Source organism: Paramormyrops kingsleyae, chromosome 12 (assembly GCF_048594095.1).
Source record: "Paramormyrops kingsleyae isolate MSU_618 chromosome 12, PKINGS_0.4, whole genome shotgun sequence".
In the NCBI taxonomy this organism is placed as follows: domain Eukaryota; kingdom Metazoa; phylum Chordata; class Actinopteri; order Osteoglossiformes; family Mormyridae; genus Paramormyrops; species Paramormyrops kingsleyae.
Window position 1 is genome coordinate 31,645,197 of NC_132808.1, and position 23,061 is coordinate 31,668,257.

At 39.9% G+C, this 23,061-nt stretch overlaps 1 pseudogene; it reads left to right on the top strand.

Annotated features, from left to right (window-relative positions):
- Positions 1-562: 562 nt before the first annotated feature.
- LOC111834183 (interferon-induced very large GTPase 1-like) lies at positions 563-20,047 on the top strand (annotated as a pseudogene).
- Positions 20,048-23,061: the final 3,014 nt, after the last annotated feature.

A 23,061-nucleotide genomic window follows, 5' to 3' on the forward strand; every position in this document is an offset into this window, starting at 1 on the left:
CTCGTTAGGTACCTGTGTTAGTCCCGTTGAGGACTATAATAAAAGAGCCTTTCCTGCATGTTCTGTCCCGCATGCAATGCACCTGCAGCGATGCCTCGGTCTGCCCAGCGCTACAATATTAGAGGAAGTGGTATGTGCGTGTTGTTACGTGACCTAAAGCCCATCAGAAAAAAATATCAATATCATTTAAATTATCAAATAACAAGCAATCTAATATCGGGGAGTTTCAGACTTTTTTCTCGCAAATTTATGACTTTGATTTGGACAATTCGGATTTTTTTTCTTTAAATATTACCCCCTTCCCCCAGTTTATTATTATTATTATTTTACCTTCACTGGCTCTAATACACACACTTGCATTTAATAATGTAATTACAGAATGACTCCCATGCCCAGTGTACCGAAATGTGCGACAGTCTTAATACAGAAAAAACGTAACGCCTGGAACAATCAACTTGCGTCACGGAAGGTTACAAACGGCACAAAGTTAGATAATCAACAGTAGGATCATTGAATTATCTAATATTTTTACGGGTACAGCTGTCAACAATTATGTTGCGATACACGTATTAATTTCTGTTAGAAATCCCTGATAGCTTTTTAAGTTTCATTTTTCCAAAAATGAAGCTACACCAATTGATAAATGGGATATTCCGGGAAACGAAAAGTTAGCTGACGCTACTATAAAAGCAGGCGTCTAAACCGCCAAAACTGTACAAGATGCAAGGTCTCCTCACCAGCAGATTGATCATTTAATGATCCATTATTTTTTTATTGATACAGCGGTCTATCGCGAATTGCTTATTTCTGAATATAATCCCTGACAATGAAGAAAATGTGACTGCGGTTTTTAAGGATTTTGTCACAAATCTCTGACCGTTAGTTTAGTTACTGTACAGTTATCCAGTTTCTTGACGAATAACTGCCTCATGGGTTCTTAGGTGCTCAGGGACAGTAAATAACCGACCCAGGATAAGAAGCAAAAGCAGTTTTCTCCGTCTGTTCTTGCAGGTCGTGATGGAGTTTCCTCAGAGCAGCGGGTCACTTAAGGAAGAGGACAAATTTTTCAGTAAGTGTGGCTGCAGTTTTCATTTAAAACGGAGTGTAAATTTAATGAGTAAATCTCACTGCTAGGAATCAGCTTTAATCTGTGAGATGTGCTGTTTGTAATTAATGTAACGCCATCGTTAGTGTAAAGTGGATTTTTAAAATCAGTTCATATCTATCTATCTATCTATATCTATCTATATCTATCTATCTCTATCTATCTATCTATCTATCTATCCATCTATCTATGTTGGGATTGGCCACATGACTACCGCCATATGGAAAAACTTCTAAAGCGAGTTTACAGGTTTGGCAAGGTTTGCTGATGCTTACTCTTCAGTTTTGGGTGCTCAGACTGAAGTAGCTCAAACTGTCCTGTCTGACCTCGATTAGATGGTAACTCTCTGCACAACTAACGTACCTCATGCAGGTTTTTACGTGCAGGCTTTCAGATTAAAACCGGCGTAAATCCCATCCCAGGGCTAGACATAAGGATTTAGGAGGGCACAGCCACTTTGGCCTTGGCTATTCATATTTTTTCTAGGGCACAAGGCCATTAAGCCTGGGCACAAGGCCAAAATCTGGAGTAAAAATGTTTTTTTCATTTATTTAAATTTCATAGGACACCTCGGGCCTTGTGGAGGAATTTTATTTCCATAAAGGATGCATTTTTTTTATTTTCAAAAAAGCAGAAACTTTCCAAAAAGGCATTGGGCCAGTACTGAGTCACTAATTACCAATTACTGTAATTACCAAGTTTAGACAACCTACGCAATACGACCTTCGATTTGAGACAGAATATATATATATATATATATAGCTTTATTTCAAAAAACAAAATCCAACAATAAAGGAGCCGTCAATATTTTTGTATTTGTTTGCTCAGAACACCCGTATTCTTTTAGTGTACATGACAATTGACTTGACGTTCGTTTTTTGCACACTGCACGCTACCAGTCCTATATCCTCCCAGCAGAGCTTGGTACTTCTCTGAGTCAAATCTGCTCTGCCTCGGCAAATGTTTTTTTACAACACCATCTGACACTTACCTGAACGAAGTAGATAATTTGCAACATTTTGCGGCAGTAGCCGCGAGTTCAGCTTGCTTTCTTTTACGTTCCCGATCTTTGCGAGGCATGGTGACAGCATAAGCAGCAGACGACAACTACACGATGATTACCGAAGAGGACACCTATCTGTTATTCGGAAACCGTCGGATGGCTTTTCCAATCAAAAACGTAACCCCCGATGATGCACCATTGTCATTGCTGTGGCTCCATAGTAGGCTGGACGATACATACCGTACCAGCCAATCATGCGACGAACACATGATCGTATTAGTCCAGAATTCATTGCGGTTCATTCAGTAGTTGGGAATTACGAGATGTGCGGGTCGACCTCGTTTCTCGTATCGAAGGTTGGGTTCGGGTTCAGTACAGATGCATCGATTGTTGACGAGGTAAAGTGGACCGTGTCGTGCGCAAGTCTTTTGTGTAATGAACGTTACTTTCGGTAAAAAGGGGGCATACGGCCAGACAAACATTAAAGGCAGGCCAATCTTGGCCGTAAGGTACTTCAATTTTGAGGAGGCGTGCGGCCAATTTTGAAAGGCACGACGGCCATTGGCCGCGGTGCCGCGGCTTATGTCTAGCCCTGCCATCCCTTCAACAAAACACCAATAACTGTAGCCTATATAGACCCTCTCTTTGACTAAATAGGGTAGTAGGAATGGGTGATACTGCAGATTTCCCTTTAATCCGATACCAAGTAATTATAATACTAAGGTTATTATGGCGATACTGATATTTTGTGCCAGCGCCTTTGCGGCCTCTTGCTAGGGTGGGGGAGGGGTGATGACGTTACTGTTTGCTGTGTGTGGGGGGGTATTCCCTACACTGAACATTCAGAAACCCAAGTTGGTAACTCTATTAGCTCTATTAAGTTAACTCTGGGTATGTACATCTCGCTTCGTAGGACACCCCACAGGTTTTGAACAGGTTTTTATTTATGACCCCTAGTGTTTTCCATATAGTGAGAGGCCATACTTAGCTGTTTTAAGACCTTTTAAACAGTAGGCAGTTCAGACACTGCTAATGAGACTGAAATCAGGAAGTTCATGTTTCTTTGATAAAAAAACAAAGAAAATTTGAATACAACTTAAATTATCCAGAAAATATTGCTATAGGTAATATTAGAGAGAAATACTGGCCTATACTAGTCATCAGTATCGGTCAAAATGACCACAGTGGCGCACCACTGGGATAAGCAGATGAACTGAAATGCTAATGTTTCTGGATTTGAATCATGTGTTCAGTCATAATATAACTTATTAGTTCTCTGTGTCTGTAACCTAGCATGCATTTGGTATCCTGGTTTCATTATTAGCCTAATACTCCCAGCAAGTAAGAAGTACTTATAAGCTAAAGAAAGGTCTGAAGCCCTGCTAGGCTGCAGGATTCAAGCTACGTTAATAAACATTTTAGTTTTCAAATTAACAAATCCCTCACTTTTTAACTGATATTCAAACATTTATTGGAACATAATGTGAAAAATTCGTAACAGAAGTATAATTAACCATTCGGATTTTAAAGTGTTACTGTAGCTATAAGTGCATTAGACCATTTGTTGTAACTTCATTGTTTACCATCTCCAGAGCCCCTAAAAGGTCAGGGTGGGAAAATATTTTTTGAAATACTTTAAATTCCCTCACAATTCTTTTGTGTTCCCTGACAATAGGTTTGTGATCCCACTACACTTGCCCAAATTTAGTTTAATGCTTAAATCACGCTTAACTGTATAGTTTAGATTTATACTTTTTAGTCCATTCATTGTATGTTTTATACTTTAAACCAGAGGTCACTAACAGGCGGACCGCGGGCCGGGTCCGGACCCAGAAGCTGTCACATACGGACCCGGACCGATAGCCAAAACATTAAGTTGTTATTTAAAACCTTCTATTTTAACCGGCGCAGCGTTTGTAGTCTTTTCGGTAGTGGTTTAGCAGTAGAGCCGCCGTTTCCCACGCCAATGAACGTCAAACGGCTTTGAAAGCCAAGCAAGATGTAGTTCGGCGTATGCAGCCCTATGTCTGCGCTAATGTGCCGTTAGTGTTAGTAGTAGCATTGAAGCTAAAACCACAACCAAAAAGCCGCAATGTTCCTAACAGAGTGACTGGTCTGTCCTGAAATCGTAAAGCTGAACAGTTTTCAAATACAGTATGTATTATATAACATATTGGATAAATAGACGTAGTTTATTGTTGATTTCATGTTCGTTGAAGTTTCTACTTTTTAACATATGTATAAAGTAATGTTATCTGTTATATAAATAAACTCGGGTGAAACAAAAAATATACATTTTCATGGCTGCCAAATCTCAAGCATCTGGCATGACACTCACGCTATCAGACTCACGCTGGAAATCTTACGGCAAATCTATATTATAAAACCTAAAATTAGCTACGTCAAAAGTGTATTTACACGGTTAAATACAAAAGCAGACTATTTACAAGGTAAGAACTGTTACATGTGTGCAGACATCTCGAACTGAAAATCTCACTCCAGCCAGCTGGCCAAAGTTCTATGTCACGTGACAATAAATATTGTCAAAACGTTTTTGAATTGTACTGAATTAATTTGGTTTGACAGTCAGGTACTGATTACATGCAATGTTGGTATACAACTAATAGGCTACTTAAATATAGATCACACTAAATAGTTAGACATTATGATCTTCCGGACCTTTGCTTCAAGAAGTTTTCTCTAACTGGACCTCTTTAAATTTTAGTTGAATACCCCTGCTTTAAACGGACACAGTAGATTGAGTCATTATTAGTAACGTAAAACTATTCATGGGGTATGTATAATGGATCAACTTCAGTATAGTACATGCCAGTTAGTTGCAGTGGTGGAGTTAGTACTGAATCTTAGTACTTAAACGATTAATCTAGCGATATATATTTGTAATTTTTTTTTATTTTTTATTATTCGATTAATCTAACAACTAATTTTTCAATTGATCTGATGAAAAATTTATTGATAAGCATTTTTTTAAAACTTTTTTTTATTTTTTAGATAAGCAATTATTTTCAAGTTGGTCATTTAATACAATAATTCACCCCCTCCCCCACACACACAAATCTGAAATTCTTATTAACATTTCAATTTATTAAAACATTTCATAAACATTAGAGCATTATGAACAAAAAAGGCAAATCTTAAGAGATTCAATAGGATTTCTATGTTAGACTGAAGTTAATAATCACTGCAATAGTTTTTACTTGATTATTTTGGTACACCAATTTGACTTTAATATTGAAATAGATGCTAAAACATGGAATGATTTCATAACTAGAGAATGTTTTTAACAAACACTAGCAAAAGTAGTTTATAGTTAAGGTTACTTCAGTGAGCAAGGAATGATTTAGGCTACAGTGTGTAAGAGTAGTCGTAAACGATAATTTGTCTCACTCTTACATGACAGAATAAGTAAACAGAAAATATAAACTGGCTGAAACAGCGTCATTAACGTCAGCTACAGTAGAGGTGCAGAAAAGGTGTCATGACTGAAGTATTCCCAAACTTTGGAAGACCGCGTGTGAGTCTTTTTGGCCAGATGTTTCTCCTTTTTGCAGGGGTAGTAGGAGATGTCTCAATATTTATGAGAGAAGTGCTACATGATTGGCCAGTGCATGCCTTACACAATAGTGCGGAACTGCTGACACCAGCGATATTAGACAAAACTATATCGGAATTCAGTCTATAATTGATATAGTTTTAACGGTGCCAGCAGTGAAACAACTAGCCAGCTTATTAGCGGAATAACTTTGTATTGTAAATGAAAACCATGCCGCAGGTCCAATAAATAAAATATTATAGCTCTCGAGTGGTGAAGAGATCATCAGGTGGACAGTAAAATTCAATTATTAGCAGACTGTTTTATTGCATGATTCTTAAAAGGACAGCGTTAACGTGCTTCCTAGGGGATAAAGTACTTTCCCTTACAATACATTTAGCTTATCACTTAGTGCATTGCAGTTACAAAACATTTACGTAGTTTTACACAACGGGGCGACACTAAAATTCCATGTCGACGCATTTTTGTAATCGACATCATCGATTACGTCGAATAATTGTCCCAGCCCTAGTTGCTCGCCTTGGCCGCTCGGATCAGCTAACACTCACCCTGACCTTTTAGTGTCTCTGTACAAATGTGACGTGCTGTTATTAAAAGATTGATTCTGCATTGAGTTTTTTGGGGGGGCGGGGTCACAGGCAGGGATAAAGTGAGGGAAGTTCGGACGATTCCAAGGGCCCCTGAGTGATAGGTAGCCTGAAAAATTTGGATTGGATCTGTCTGGACTGGGGGGCCCAATGTGATATACCTTCATGGGGCCCAAAATCTCTAGCAACACCACCAATCACAGGTATTCAACTATATTCGAACAATTTGCGTGACATTTGAAATTTGTTCGAACTTGATTTTTGAAAAACGTGACAGCCCTATCCCTCACAGATGATGCTGACTTTCTCTTGCTCTGATGAAATGTTTCATCGAAGTTATTATAAAGATAATCTTGCCTGGTATTTCCATTATAAGTCAGGTTACAGGTTATATATGATCTATTACCTCATCTTTTAAGCTTTTGGGTTAGCCACTGTCCTCTAATCAAGGTGATGCTAATAGGTAGTAAAGGTTGATAATCACACCCTGTATCCATGTTTTTGGGACACTGGTATAACGTCTTCTCAACTCATTTGATGCAGGACCCGAATCCCAAGAAGAGGCTGCTGATCAGTGTCCAGTTGAGGTGGATGTGGATAAAAACACTTTGGTTACTGAAGATGGTGTAGAGACTTTGGGTAACAATATGGAGGCCTGGCAATTAGTGGGGGTAAGCTTTCACGCCAAGTTCATGCATTTTAATTTTTAAACACAATATTTTAGAAAAAAGACTTGCTAACATAGCATACCAACACCTCTGGGGTCCATAGGTCAGTCATTCTCAAACTCCTCGTACCCCCAAAAACATTGGTGAAGTCTTGCGACCCCTTTGTGTATGATTAAATTCACCAAGCAAGGTGCAGAGTGTGGCACAAAAATGTACTTGTTTTTTTTTTACTTTCAGGACTACTATAGTCACCCTGTTTATGGGTCGTTCTTGTAGAATGTAGCCTTTTTGTAACCACTGGTAACATGACTTGATCTGACTAATTAATGTTAAATGTTCTGGGAAGTGAAATTAGTTGTGAAATCTCAGTTGCTCCAGGAGGTTAAATAAAGAACAGTCTGTGTTAAAATTTTTGCATTGCTCCTTGACACAACACATACATTGACAGCTGGGATGCACCCTCCTCATTCCAGTGACCAATGAGCATTTATTGTCAGCTCTTCATTAGCCAATGAGCATAAATATTGCCGTATAAGAACCTGGAATTCCAAGTCAATGTGACGTAAAAGGCAAAGATGGATTGTTGCAAAATAATGGAACAGCTATTAATACTAATGAAAGTTACTGTAGTGGTTTGGCTTGGTTTGACTTAGTAATTGGAGCTCAGTGGTTAATCATACTTTTGACTTAGACAGGATGGATAAATTTCAGCATAATGTTCATATTCACCAAATGAGGATTGAAATCCTCAGGCTTAGAGGTGAGAAACTGAAGTGATATCTTTTCAGTTGCAGAAATTTGATAATGTTCCGGAGAGAACAAGCAGCAAAGATGGCCAAGAAGACCAAGTTCAAATTGTGCTTGACATGAATGAAGGTATCATGAAAGGTATTGGCTTGTTTACACTCTGATTTATTGAGGAAGGACATTTCAGCTAAAATTACTAGTCAGATTTCATCAGTCATAGAAAATGGATGGATAGATGGGTTATTTGAATAATATTAGATTAACTCCGTCCCCACAGAGAAATAATGGCTATCACGTTTTTCCTCAGTTTACAGAGGACACCCAGTACAATGTCATTCAGTGTAACAATTCATATACAAAAAATCTATTTAGGCCTATTAAGAGCAAAAATAACTAGATGACAGATTAAAAGTCTATATTTAAGGATCACAATGCAGCCCCCAAATACTAAGTAATCGTAATTTTAAGTCTTAATGTATAAAAGGTCTGTCCTGTTCTTAAGCAACAGTGTTTCATAATTCATAATTTCAGATTTTGCTTTAAAATGTCTCTCCCTTTTACAATTAGAAGTGCCAGCACCACAAAGCTTGACTGTCTCCTCTATCGATGTAACTTCTGCAAATGTTGGCTGGGAGAAACCGTCAGACATGGAAGGCATTCCACATAAATTCAGTGTGACTTGGCTGAGCACTGGCCAACCAAGCAAGTCCATCACCACAGAGGAGAACCATGTGGTGCTGTTTGACCTGAGACCCGGGATGGAGTATGAGGTCACTGTGTGCACGGTCTTAGAAGACAGTGAACTGGAGAGTGATCCAGCGAGCACAACATTCTACACAAGTAAGTTTGGTCTATTTATGCGCAGGATATTAATGAAGCATGTTTCAATGCTGCCAGCTTGAGGCTGCAGTTGTGCAGAATATGCCTCTTGATGGGGTGGAGTGTGGCTCTGTGTGTTAGGCTTCTGCGTTTGGAAGTTTGCTGTTTCAATGCCGTGGTTGTGGTCGAGTGACTTCACTGATGGGCCCTTGAGCAAGGCCCTTAACCACCAATTTGTCCCAGTACTGCCTGAGCCGGCCTCAACTGGAAGTCCCTTTGGATAAAAGCATTTCCTGAATCAGTAATATAATAAGGAAGTTATTATAAGTTGTGTGAGAACTATAATGCTGTGAATATGATGGTTATATTATCTGTGGTACAGAAGACTTTTTTTTGTCACCTTATTGACAAAACTCCTCATGTACGATATCAAAGGGTACTGATCAGATTTGAGACTTAAGAGCAACAGTTTTTAACATGTTGTGTTTTTAATCTTGACTGAATGTAACAAGAAATGCCCCTGTTTGACCTTAAAGTATGTGTATTATTTTTGACATTATAAAGTAAATGGTTCAACTACAGTGTGACAGGATAAGAAAATCATTCCAACGATCTTAAGACCAAAGAAAATCACCTTTACAAGTTGTTTAAATTAATTGATATAATTTATGTAAAAAGCACATGTTAAAATGTTGATGATTATTTTTTAAATACATAAATACTAAGTAACTCTCTGTTCCAGAACTCCCCCAACCACAAGACCTTACAGTTGACAATGTGACCTCCGACACTGTGACTCTGAGCTGGCAGATAACAGTGGAGATGCTGGGCCACCCAGAGCAGTATATGGTTACTTGGGACGTCAAAGGGAGGAAGAAACACCTCAAGGTGAAAGACAGGAGTGTGACCATAGAGAACCTCTCTCCAGGCAGAAAGCATATATTCAGTGTGGTCACTATTGGGACCGACGGCAGCCAAAGCGAGTGTGCGTTTGCTCGTGTGTGTACAGGTGAGAAGATTTGCTCTTCCTCTCAGAAATGTGTGGCTTTGATGGTAGATTTATTGTCTTATTTTTGCTTCTATTATCCCTCTGACAGGGCTAGACATAAGGATTTAGGAGGGCACAGCCACTTTGGCCTTGGCTATTCATATTTTTTCTAGGGCACAAGGCCATTAAGCCTGGGCACAAGGCCAAAATCTGGAGTAAAAATGTTTTTTCATTTATTTAAATTTCATAGGACACCTCGGGCCTTGTGGAGGAATTTTATTTCCATAAAGGATGCATTTTTTTATTTTCAAAAAAGCAGAAACTTTCCAAAAAGGCATTGGGCCAATACTGAGTCACTAATTACCAATTACTGTAATTACCAAGTTTAGACAACCTACGCAATACGACCTTCGATTTGAGACAGAATATATATATATATATATATATATATATATATATATATATATATATATATATATATATATATATATATATATAGCTTTATTTCAAAAAACAAAATCCAAATGTTATGCAGTATGAATCCAGGTAATCTACCATTTTCACTTGGATTATAGCTTTTATTACTTTTCCAGTTATGCAAGTTAAACTAACTGGACTATATTTTGCTGGATTACTTCTTTCCTCTTTTTTGAATATTGGTATTATATTAGCATGCTTCCAATCAGAAGGTACCACACCGACAAATTATGATTTGTGAAACTGCAAAGTTAAATGGTGACAAATTATGTCCCTCATCGCTTTTAAAACTAAAGGCAAAATGCCATCAGGACCCTGCCATTTATTTATTCTGAGCTTGGCTAGGTTTTGTACCACACCAGCTTCAGTTACACATACAGAACTGGATTATGGAATAAGCGTTGGTATGTTACTCATGTCCTCTACATTGAAAACAATTATTAAACTCATTAACTATATCAATTTCATTTTCAATTATCAGGCCCTTACTATCCTGCAGATTAGTGATTTCAGCTTTTAGAGCTCTATTGGAGTTAAACTATTGAAAAAACTTTTAATGTTATCCTTAGCCTGTAATGCAACCTTCGTTTCAACATTCCTCTTAGTGAGTCTAATATTTTTTAACTCAATATGTAGACTTAGACACTCCTGCTTTGCAGGGCTGTGGAGTCGGAGTCGAGGAGTCGGAGTCGGAGACAATTTTGGGTACCTGGAGTCGGAGTCGGAGTCGGCAAAAAGTTAACCGACTCCGACTCCTACTAAATTTAAATGGGAATTAAAAAAGTAAGTTGAAATGTCCCAATTCACAAACAGTCATAATGAACTACTTCTCTGCTGTAAGAATAAAGCCCAATGCATGCAGTGCATAATGTTACCACAAAATGAACATGTCAAGTAACCATGAAGCATGCTTTTCATTGACTGTATGCGTCACTATATGGGATGTAATGCACAGGTAAGGTGCGGCACCGCTTTCCATTGTGTCGTGTTCCACTGTTACAGGGAACTGTGAACCTAGCCTAAAGCCCCCAATACATTTACAGATGCACTGCCGATTTTTCGGCTGTTCAACGAGTCATCACGCGTCAAACGCCTGAAAAATCATCTGGTGTGTTCTCAGCTCCACTTTGCCGTTTAGTTTTAAGTCTATGAGCACAAAAATAAAATGAAATAACACCATTCGCGTTTTAAGTTTCCACTCATGCATGAGTCATTTGTGAAAAATTAAAAAGTAAAATTAAAAAACTTGCGTCTTTTCATTTTCCAATTTTTCAAGTACGCATATTAAGATTCACCCCATGTTTCACCGGCTTTTTCTGTTACTTCCTGGTCAAAGCCTGGGGGGGGGGGGGGTGACAGTGGAGCCTAGGCCAGTTTGGGTCCAATTGCAAGTATACATGCAGGAGAAAATCACCTCCGAACCGCATTATCTGGGTGTGTTAGTCTGACTTTGAGAACGTTGATTTAGTACGATTTCAGTTGGACTAACATGTTTACATGTACAGTGGTACCTCAGAACTCAAACTTAATCCTTTCAGAACTCAGGTTCGAATCCTAAAAAGTTCTGATCGAATTTTCCCCATAAGAAATAATGGAAAACCAATTAATTGGTTCCCGGCCACAAAAAAATGACACCTAAATATGTTTTTTTTTTTTTTTTTTTAGCATTTAAACACAAAATGAACAGGATAGAACAAGAAGAGCATATACTGTACTAAACACATCTAAGCACATTTATCAAAACAGTAATTTAGTAAGAAGATAAATGTATCCAAACAAATGTATAAAGTTAAAAAAAAAAAAACAATGTGTCCTGCCCCGATCATCCGCTCCTTCCGTGTGCACCGCCCCCTCGTTAACCCCGTGTGGAATCTCCATGTGATCAGCTGATTCTGCTTGTTGTCATTAGTCCTCTGTATTTAGTCCACGTTTTGTTTGTTTCCCCAGTCCGGTCATTGTATTGTCTGTCTGCGTATTGTCTGCCTTACCTGTAATTAAACCCCGTATTCCCCGATATCCTGACGTCTGCGCCTTTGTCTCCGTTCCGTCCCCGCTGGGCACGACAATATTATAATTATATGTATGAATGGTTTATTATTAATTATGTCAAAATAATTAATAAGAAATCTTTATTTTTAAAATGTATTTTATTATTATATAATACTGTTACTGTCTATCATTGTCTAAATGTATTTTTACTAGTGCTGTCAAACGATTAAAATTTTTAATGAATCATAGGGTTGCTGTTGATTAATTTAGATTAATCACGATTAAACATCATTCATTTTTAATCTATATTAATCGCATTTCATTTTGCATGAGCAGACAAACTCAAGAAAAAAGAGAATATATATGCACCAAACATGTTTATTGAACATCTTGAACACGAGTCGGATGCATTATATCTGCCACAGAAGTGCAAAAAGCAAGATTTTTTGTTTAGCCGGACAACTTGTCGTATTTAAGGTACCTCAGTTTAAATGGTCCTTATCTTTGTTCACTTACAATTAGCCCGAACTACCGTAAATCCGACAAATAATCCGACTAATCATGAAATCCAATTCTAGCCCGGTTAATTGCCATTGTTAGCAATATCAGTTGATAACACATTACGCGCGGTGCTTTACGTATAAAACTCCATAGCAACACGTCCACAGATAAGTTGGACAGTATAGTGTGTGCGACCAATTTAATGTATAGAAGTATAAAACTACAACTTTCCCTTCTGTTGATAAAAGACGCAGCCATCTTGGACTCTGGATCCTCTGTCCTGCTCAGAGATATTTCTCGGATCTCCGAGAAACGGGAGCGCACATGCCGTCACTTCCAGCTTCAAAACTGGAATCCGACTCGGAATACGAGTTCCCAGGGCAAATGGAACGCACCAAAACTGCCCGAAATGGGTTGACAGACATTTCAGGGATTTTGAGTCATTCTGTGCTGCAGATGGGTTACTTAAAAATTTTAATCACGATGATGGATGTTAGTTTTGACAGCCCTAATTTTTACTGTCTAAATATATGTATTCAGCTAGTGTAAACATGCACGATGCTATCACAGCGAATGTGAGGCTGAGACTTAAACGTTACCCTTTGTTTCCGCTGAGAGACGTGCCGTGTGACTCATTTCCCCATGCGTGCAAGTTATCTTAGGTCGGTGTTCACGGTTCAACTTCTGAGATTCAGATCGAGTTCTAGGTAATTTTTTTTCAAAGTGGTTGGTTCAACCTTTAAGAAATTCGAGTTCTAATGAGTTCGAGAACTGAGGTACCACTGTATTTTAAAAGTTTAGTTTTACTCGGACTAACACAATTTGATTTTTTCTAACATCATGTAAATGTACTGATTGAAGGCACTAAAGCAATCTATTATTAAACAAACCCTTAAATTACTGCCCCTTGGAGATTATGCAACAGTCTTAAAGTCAAGGTACTCTTCCAGTGTATTTATTTATGTTATTGTGTTCTCTGAATATGACTTTATTGAGTAAACTAGAGTCAACCTACCAAAACTTAAACCATTTCGATAATAATTTCATTTACATATACTGATTTAATTAGAAGATCCAGTTCCTGTCTCCTGTGTTTTGTTCAGAACCATCTCCACCTGTGAGCTTAAAGGCAGAGGAAGTGAGGAGCACTTCAGTGACACTTTGCTGGCAGAGACCGGCCGGCATGGAAGACCTCAGTTATCAGTACATCGTCACCTACGGTTGCAATGGAGAGGAGCAAGAATCAGTGGAGTTGGAATCCAATGCCGATACAGTCACTCTGTGGGATCTGAAACCTGGAACAGAGTACAGCTTTATTATTGGTACAGTGCTTCAGACAGGAAGCCGAAGCAGAGAAAAGTCAATATGCGTGTCCACAAGTAGGTAAACTCACCAGGCTGGATTCTGCATGACTGGAAGTTGTATGTTTGTTCATTTGATATTCTCCACTTCAAATTAGCATAGCAGATTATTGGTTTGAGGTTTATAAGTAGAGTAGACAATGTGCCCTTTGTTCTTTATTTGTTTTACATTTCTCATAACTTTTTTTGTATCAAGGACTTTGGGAATAGGTTATTCTGGAATTTCTGCAAGGGAGGATCTAGAACGTTAGTGAGTTGTAGTCATGGTGTTCTGACATATTGTGGTTTTTATTCCAGCCAAGATTTTAATTTAACACATGGGCATATAACACTTTTATTTCATTTTAATACTTAACTCTTTTTGACTCTGTGTGTAGAAAAGGGTTGGGGCCATTCTGGAATGCATTGATCAATTCCAGTGCAAATCAGGAAATGGAACTGGACCTGGGATTGGGAAAAAAAACTACGGGGAACAGAATTGGAGTTGAATTTGATTTTCAGGGAGATTTAAGTTCCAACTCCAGTTCCATTTTCTGATTTGGACTGGAATTGATCAATGCATTCCGGAATGGCCCCAACCCTGGTGTAGAATTATGTTTTTCAGATTTTGTTTGTGTTTCATGATTTTTGAAAATTTTGTTCATTTCTTTTTTTTTATTACAGAAACATTACAGGGTGAGCTGATATATGACCTGGGACTGGAAAGTTACTTGCAGGAAAAACTTACCCTAAGTACTGTGCTGGAGATCACCAGTGAGACTGTAAACGATAAACTCGTCCAGTCCGTCAAATCTCTGCCGTGGTATTTTCTGAGGAAGCTCATGATGGTAAATGTGACTGCTAGGAGTGGGATGTGCACGAACAATGAGGACACAGAGCTCCAGAGCCTGGACAGCTTTCTAGAGGATCTGGGAGACCTTCAGGGTCATAGCAATAGGCTCAACCCCCTCGATGTCATCACAGCTCTTTTCCTGTGTTCAGATGGTTTCCTTCAACAGGAAATGACCTTGAAGATGTCCATGTGCCAGTATGCTGTGCCTCTTCTGCTTCCCAATTCTGACGGACACCAGTGCATGTTGATGCTTTGGGCTATGAGGGACATTGTAAAGAAGTTCAGGCCACATTCCCTGAAGGATCCAAAAGGATTCATAGAGGACAGCATTGTGCTTTCAAAGCTGCCCATGGTATCTTTTGTCAGACTGGGCAGCAGTAGCTTGAGAAAGTCTCACATCTTGAACCAAGTTCTGAGCAACCCTCAGCAGTACCATGACACTTTTGTTCACGACAACATGGCATGTGGTGATACCAAAAGGAGGATTTCTAATGGCCTGGTGGAAATTAGCTGGTATCTGCCCTGTGGGAACGAAAACATTGACATCTTTCCTGAGCCTGTTGCTGTATCCAACTTGCGTGGAGACATAAGTTCCTTTTATACTGAATTTTTTTTCCTGTGTCAAACGTCTGCAGCAGTCTTTGTGTTCTGCGATGACTTTAATCATGGGTGTGAGATGCTCCATGAACAGCATATTAGGTCTCAGTTATTCTTAGTCAGCAATTCACAGGCCAGCAGCTTCAATGTGGCGAACTTTAAAGCACAGATATCCAAGCTCCAGCTTCAGCCAAAGAACATCCTCATGAAGCGCCCAGGAATGAATGATGCGGAATTTGTTAACAAGCTGCGAATGACTGTGAGTAAGCTACTGAAGGAAAATCCACTGAAAATGAATATTGTAGACATGTCAGCTACTGCACATGAGTTAGGAATCCCAGTAGATGAAGACTGCACCCAGTGTCAAAATGGAAAGAAGATGGCGGAGATGATGACATCAGGAATAACTGACATACCTGATTTCAAGGAAAAACAACTTCCTTTGCAAGGAGAAATCTGGAAAGAACTTACTAAACTAGAGAAGGAGCAATGCAGGCTGACCAAAGCTGGGGATAGAGACATTGAAATGTATAAGAGTGAGTTGGTGGAAAAGAAACGGAACCTGAGGAAGCAGCAGGTGGCTCTCGATATGTCTGCTGCTATGTCACATTTTCTTTATGCAATTTCAAATTCCAGAGAGGACCGTTCCTATTTCCTCAAATAGATGAGGATCAACTTGGACACCATATCACGAGAAAACTTATCACACCTCCGAGAGAAGTATAAGGAAAAGTGCCTTAATTCTTCTGAAGATAAGGAGCTCATTGCTAAATTGGACAGGCAGATATCCAGCAGCTCTTTAGGGGTTGAACACTTTCTGCGAGAGATGGGCCAGTTGTACGAATCTGCCAGCTCTCTTCCTGAAAACGATCCGGCTCGACAACAGATGCAGAAGCTGCCGCGACTGTGTGCTGAACTGCTACTGGATGGCTTTCCACTGGAGCTAGTAGATGGGGATGCATCAAACATTCCCCTTAGGTGGGTGTCGGCTGTGATGCAGGCTTTGCAGCATCTGACAGCCTGGAAAAGTAAGATCAGGGTGGTGACAGTGCTGGGGGTTCAAAGCACTGGGAAGTCCACTCTGCTGAACACCATGTTTGGAGTTCAGTTTGCTGTCAGCAGTGGCCGGTGTACGAGAGGTGCATTCATGCTGCTTATCAGGGTGAAGGAGGATTTCAGAAAGAACCTTGGATGTGACTATGTCATGATCATTGACACAGAAGGATTGAAATCGCCAGAGTTGGCCCAACTAGCTGAAAGTTATGAGCATGATAATGAGCTGGCCACTCTAGTGGTAGGCCTGAGTGACATTACAGTCATCAACATAGCCATGGAGAACTCAACAGAGATGAAAGATATCTTGCAGATTGTTGTTCATGCGTTTCTGCGCATGAAAGAAGTGGGGAAAAAACCTTGCTGCCAGTTTGTGCACCAGAACGTGGCAGATGTGTCAGCCCATGACAAAAACATCAGAGACAGGAAGCTTCTTCTGGAGCAGCTGAATGAGATGACCCAAACGGCAGCCAAAATGGAAAAGAGGGGAAGCAATAAAACATTTACAGACATCATGAAATACAACCCAGAAAAGAATAACTGGTACATCCCTGGACTCTGGCATGGTAACCCTCCCATGGCTCCGGTGAATGCAGGCTACAGTGAGTCTGTAAGCGACTTCAAAAAAAGCCTCATTACTTCCTTCAATGAGTGCCGGACCCCAACACACACATTTGCTGAATTCGTTGAATGGACCAAGAGTTTATGGAACGCAGTGAAGTACGAGAATTTCATCTTCAGCTTTCGCAACAGCCTTGTGGCTGATGCCTACTCTAAGCTTTGTATAGAGTTCAACAAGTGGGAGTGGGCGTTTAGGAAGCACATGTACTCATGGCTGTCACAAGCTGAGACTAAAGTGTCGAACTTTGGCAAAGTACAAACTGGGACTTCGCTCACTGCTGAGGATTTACTGAGCGAGCTGAAAACAGAGTTAGCTGAGGAGCTCACTCAGCAAGAGAAGATCATTTTGGACAACATTTCTGAATATTATAAAAGAAAAGAAAACCACATTTATTTGGTGGAGAAGTACAGAGAGGATTTTGTGAACTCTGCCAAAACCCTGACAAGAGAGACACAGAATTCTGTGAAAAACAAAATAGAGGCAGCGATGAAAATCAAAAAGGGCATGCTCAAGTTGGACACTGTCAGAAAGAAACACACAGACACCATGGAGCGGAAGGTTCTAGAACTGATTGACAGATGCAGGGAAATCAAAACTGAAATGTCACCTGAACAGCTTCTGTTGGAATTTGAAAAGATGTGGGACGACACTGTGAAAGAGCTTTCTTTTGCAGGCCTACAGAGACGGGATATTAGTCAAGACATTTTCCGTCAATTAAGGGCAAACTTGAATAGAAAGGGAAGTCATGTTCATGAAATGCTGTCCCAGGTTTGCTTGTATGACAGTAGTAAAGAAGCTTTTATAGTACAAAATGATGATGGTTTTTTAAAAAAAGCCTACAAACGTTTTTTTGGGGATGAGCAGAAGCGGAAGGCACAAGAATTGGCAGATCATATCATCTGGAAGAGTCAGGAGTTTATTAATGAAAAAGTGAAAATAAAAACAGATTACCATGACACTTACACCACGCAGTTGTTGCGTTTAATAGATGACTTGCTGGAGAAGGAAAGGGATCTGCAAACAAGCAAATTTGAGGTCTCTGTGAAGATACACATCTGTGGGTTTGCAGCAAGGGAATTCCAGGAAATGCATGATTGTTTTATTGGAGTAAATGACCCTCGGCGATGCTTGGAAGACTTCAAGGACCAGTACTACTCTGACTTTAAGGACCTGTGCTTCCAAAGAGACCAGTGTCATAAGAAGGCTGAAGAGTTTGCCACCTACTGCCTTGTTCCTGCCATCAAGGAATATGCTGCCAAGTCTGTAGGCCCAGATATTGTGGATGAAATGTTGACAGGAGAGAAATCGATGGACTTCAGCACCCGCTCCTTTTTCCAATTCTCTGTCCTCAAAGATCTGCTTTTGAAAAATGATTTTAAATATTTCCTTCAGTACACTCAACAGTATGAGAAGTTTGTGAAAGACTGGATTTTCCAGCAAATAGTGGAGCACTTCTCAAAAAATCACAACAGGCTTTGCAATATCATGGTTGGTCACCAAACCAAGATTATCAAGAAGATAAAAGAAACTGTTGGGGATGAAACGTCTGCCAGAGGTGGAAAGATTAGGAATATTTGCCAGTTCATTCAAGACATCTGCACAAAATTTGGAAAGGAACTTGTCATTCCCAAAACTGCCCTGGATAAATTTATGGCCTTAAACAATGCAGCTCCTGAGGAGTTTTCTAGATGCCTTATATCCATCATGGAGGAAATGGGAGAGAAGCTGAGGGCTGACATTGAACAGCAAATGGATGTGGAATCAGTACTGACAGACCTACCCTTCAAGCCTGAGAATGAGCTGTTCAGAAGGGTGTTTGGCTGTGGAAAGCTGTGTCCATTCTGCAAAACTCCCTGTGAGGCAGGAGGTAAGGATCACTCAGAGCACTTTGCATCCGTTCACCGACCTCAAGGTACTGGACAATACAGATCACTTCGATCTGAAAAACTAGTCACTAATGTGTGCTCATCCAACGTTGCCAGTGAAAGACGATTCCAGTGCCCAGAAACGTCATGGAATTTTCATCCATACAAAGATTACCGGAAGTTTTTCCCTGACTGGCGCATTCAGCCTGACACAAGCATTGAGGCCTCAGACTACTGGAAGTATGTCTTTGCTACATTTAATGATCAGTTTGCCAAAGAATTTGCTGCTAAACCTGCTGACGTGCCAGCAAGCTGGAAATTAATGCAGAAGAATAAAGCCTTGAAAAGTCTGGAAGAAGCATTTGGGCTGAAAAAGAATCTGATTTGATAGCTGGGAAATGGCATCAAAGCAAAATACAAATAATTAGTAACATGCATGGAAAAAGTTGTCCAACCACAAAATAAAAAAGACTACCATCTTTTTTGTACTTATATTGAAAAACAGAGTTCTTGCTGTGTCTAGTACATTATTCACCACTTTTGGGTTTGAATTTGTTGGGTTTGAACACAGCATTTTTTTTTTATCTAAACATGTAGTAATAATCAGAAGTTTATTGTAATGAGAGTTTAAGAGAATTCTTATGTTAGCAGCATAAATTTTACTGGCATGGTGTGTGACTCTGCGAGTTTGATCTCCGTGATCAGAAGGTTGCCGGTTCAGAACCTGTAGTTGGTAGAGTAGTCATCGAAATTTGGGCCTGAAGCCCCAACTGTTCCATGGGTGCTGGATCAATGCCTGACCTTGTGCTCCGACCCCCAGCTTTGCTCTTGCTTGTCTGTGTCTCAGAAGAGGATGATGTGATTTACACAGACTGACATTTCATCGCACTTGCTCCCTGTACAGTGACTCTAAAGGCATTCTGTTCTAAATGTTCTTGTGTTTCCATTTTCCTTCCTGTTTTCTCTCCAGAAATAATGATCTTTTTCAAGTCAAGACAACCATAGACAATGATCATAATGTCTGAATAGTCCTGTTAGGTTGTTTTTGTTTGAAATTGCACAGCTCTTGCTGTGATACTACTCACACCTGTCATTGAGTACTCATTGGAAGCTCAGCCTGGCTGTATTTAAACCTAGTTGATTCCTTTAAATGTGTGTTTGTGATGCACTGCCTCACTTGTACGTCATCTGCTAAGTAAATGTATGTGAATGTTTAACAGCAGTTTTTCTTTGCATTAATAAAATAATATAAAAAAATATATGAGGTTTGACAATTGCATCTATGGATCCATTAATCCTCCAAGTACTACTCCAGCAGAGGGTCGCGGGGGCCTGGAGCCTCTCCCAGGTAGGGACAGGACACGGGGCTGGGGACACACTGAATGGGACGCCGGCCCATCGCAGGACGCGGGGCTGGGGACACACTGAACGGGAGGCAGGACACACACATACGCACTAGAGCTAATTCAGAGGCAGCAGTTCACCCAAACAAAGCTGTGCAGCACAGAGAGGCCATGCAGACCCCACACACATAGGGGTGGGGGTTGGATCCAAACCCAATCTTTAAACTCTTTGAGCTCCGCAGCGCTGATCTGCCCATCTCCATCTGCGTCGATCTGAGTTAAAGGGAATCAAGGGGACGTGTACTGAGGTTTAACAGAACGCAAAATGCCAAAGCTCTCTAATCTATGTCTGTTTGCTGCCTAGTGTCCCACAAATACAATGTATTTTTTCTTGGTAGAAACTGTAATCTTGCATGTGATGTAGATAATCTTGTATGTAAATTGCACACACACACACACACACATATACATACACACATACACACTACCTTTCAAAAACTTGGGACACTTAGAAATTTCCTTGTTTTCCATGAAAACAAACATCAAATGAGTTTGAATAGGAAATATAGCTAAATAAATAGGAGATAGTCATTGATAAAGTTAGAAATGATTATTTTTGAAATTAAATTAATAATTGTGTTCTTCAAGCTTTGCTTTTGTGAAAGAATGCTCCATTTGCAGAGATTACAGCATTCTAGATGTTAGTTTGCTGAGGTAATCTGATGAGCTGTTATACTATGTTATACTATGCTGTTATAATTATCTTGTTATCTCAGATAACAGCTTAAAAAACTATCCTAGAGTATTCCCAGAGTGTTGGTTAGTGTTTTGTAATTTTAGTGTATGTATTATCCCTAATTCTGTGCTAGTTAATTGTTCCACCTGTTGCTCATTGTCCTGCTCCTTTTGTGATTGGTTTATCTGATTATGATTTACACCTGGCCATTGTTTGTCCTGAGTTTCTGTGTCTATTTAAGAGCCTGTTCTGGGTTTGTTCTTTGATACTTTATTGTAGTTATATGTCTGGGTTTAGGCTGGTTGTTGTAGTGTGTTGTTTGCTTTGCTATCTAGTCCTGATTCCTGTGTTCTCTTAGTTTTCAAGTAATGTTTATTCCATGCTTTAGTTTTTTTTTTCCAGTTTTGTTGTGTTTAATGGTTTTTATTCATTATTTTGAATAATGAATAAGAACTGAAAAATGGACAGCAGTCACTGTAAATTTAGGGACATCTTCACAAATTTAAAGTTAAATGAAGCATAGGATCCACTTAATGTTTGGTGGTGGAGGAGCGGGAGAGGCAGGGTCATCGGGCTTGGCGGAAGGCGACTGAGGCTGGGAACGAGGCGGTAAGGCGACTGAGGCTGGGAACGAGGCGGCAAGGTGAACTCTATTGTCTATAAAACAAAGGAAAAAAAGCAAATTGGAAACGGAAATGGGAATTCAACTCAGAAGAATGACTGGAAAAGGGTTAATGAACATAAATGTTACCGCTGTGGGGGAAGACATTCGCCAAGAGATTGCAAATTTAAAAATCAGAAATGTCATGCCTGCTCAAAAACAGGACACATTGCAAGAACATGTAGAAACAAGAGCCGAACAGCTAAAACCCAGTTTGTGGAAACGGAGCATCAGACAGTGCTCAATGAAGATGACACTTTAGGAGTGTTTACGGCAGGGGTCTCCAACTCCGGTCCTGGAGAGCTACCGTCCAGTAGGTTTTCTATCCTACCCGGCTTCTGATGAGCCATAGCTGTTCTCAGGTAAATACCAGGAGCAGGTGTGGCTCATCAGAAGCCAAGTGGGACAGAAAACCTACTGGATAGTAGCTCTCCAGGACCGGAGTTGGAGACCCCTGCTTTACGGTGTATACTGCTTCCAGTGGGGACGGGAGCATCGTCGTTAATGTGAAGTTGGATAATGAACACATTAGCATGCAGTTAGATACGGGGGCAGCAGTGTCCTTGGTGTATGAAGTTTTGTACCAGAGAAAATTCCCACACCTGCCCATAAAAGAGACTAACATTAAACTGAAGGCTTACTCTGGAGAAAACATTCCATTGCTTGGATACGTTTTGGCACCAGTGGAATATGGTGACCAGAAAGCAAGGTTATCTCTGGTAATAGTCAAAGGTGATAGACCAGCCCTGATGGGAAGAAACTGGCTTGAAAACTTTAAACTTGATTGGAGGAGCATTTTTACAGTTGATAATGAAGCAAATCAACGCGATCCAGAGTTACAAGCGGTGCTAAAGCGCCACCTAGTGGTCTTTTCCGAGAATGCAGGTGCTATAGAGGATTTGGAGGCAACAATAAGGATGCAACCAAGTGCACAGCCAATATTGGCGTGAGGGTGAAACTGGCAAAGTGTCAATTCTCGCAGAAAAGCGTAGAGTATTTGGCCTGTTGAATTATGGCCGTTTCCTGAAGAATTTATCCAGCATGCTGCAGCCATTACATGAACTGTTAAAATGGCAGGTCCTGCAGGCAGGCGGGCAGCCCGGCATTTCACTACAGCACAGGCTGTCAAACTTCCTGCTCATGTGCTGCTCCTCACTCCGTCACAGGTCGCACTCCAGCTGAGCTGTTTTTAAAGAGAGAGATTCGTACTCGGTTTAGCTTGTTACAAACCGTAACAAACCGTAGAACACTAGCAGGCCAAGCAGAAAATGTATCATGACAGGGAGAGACTCAAGTTGAGTGTTTCAAGAGATTTTCAAATAAAGACTTTAGTGTAATGTTTTTAGTACTGACTTTATTCATTTAGTTTAAGTTAATCATTTAGACGGCATCATTATTAAGATAACTTGTTAAACGATAAACAGACGAATTAATATTATTCAAAATTATAAGAAAGAATTAACAACTTAAATTTCTTCTTGCTTTAAATTTTCAAGAGATTCAAACCTGGCCATATTCTCGTCCAGTCTGCTG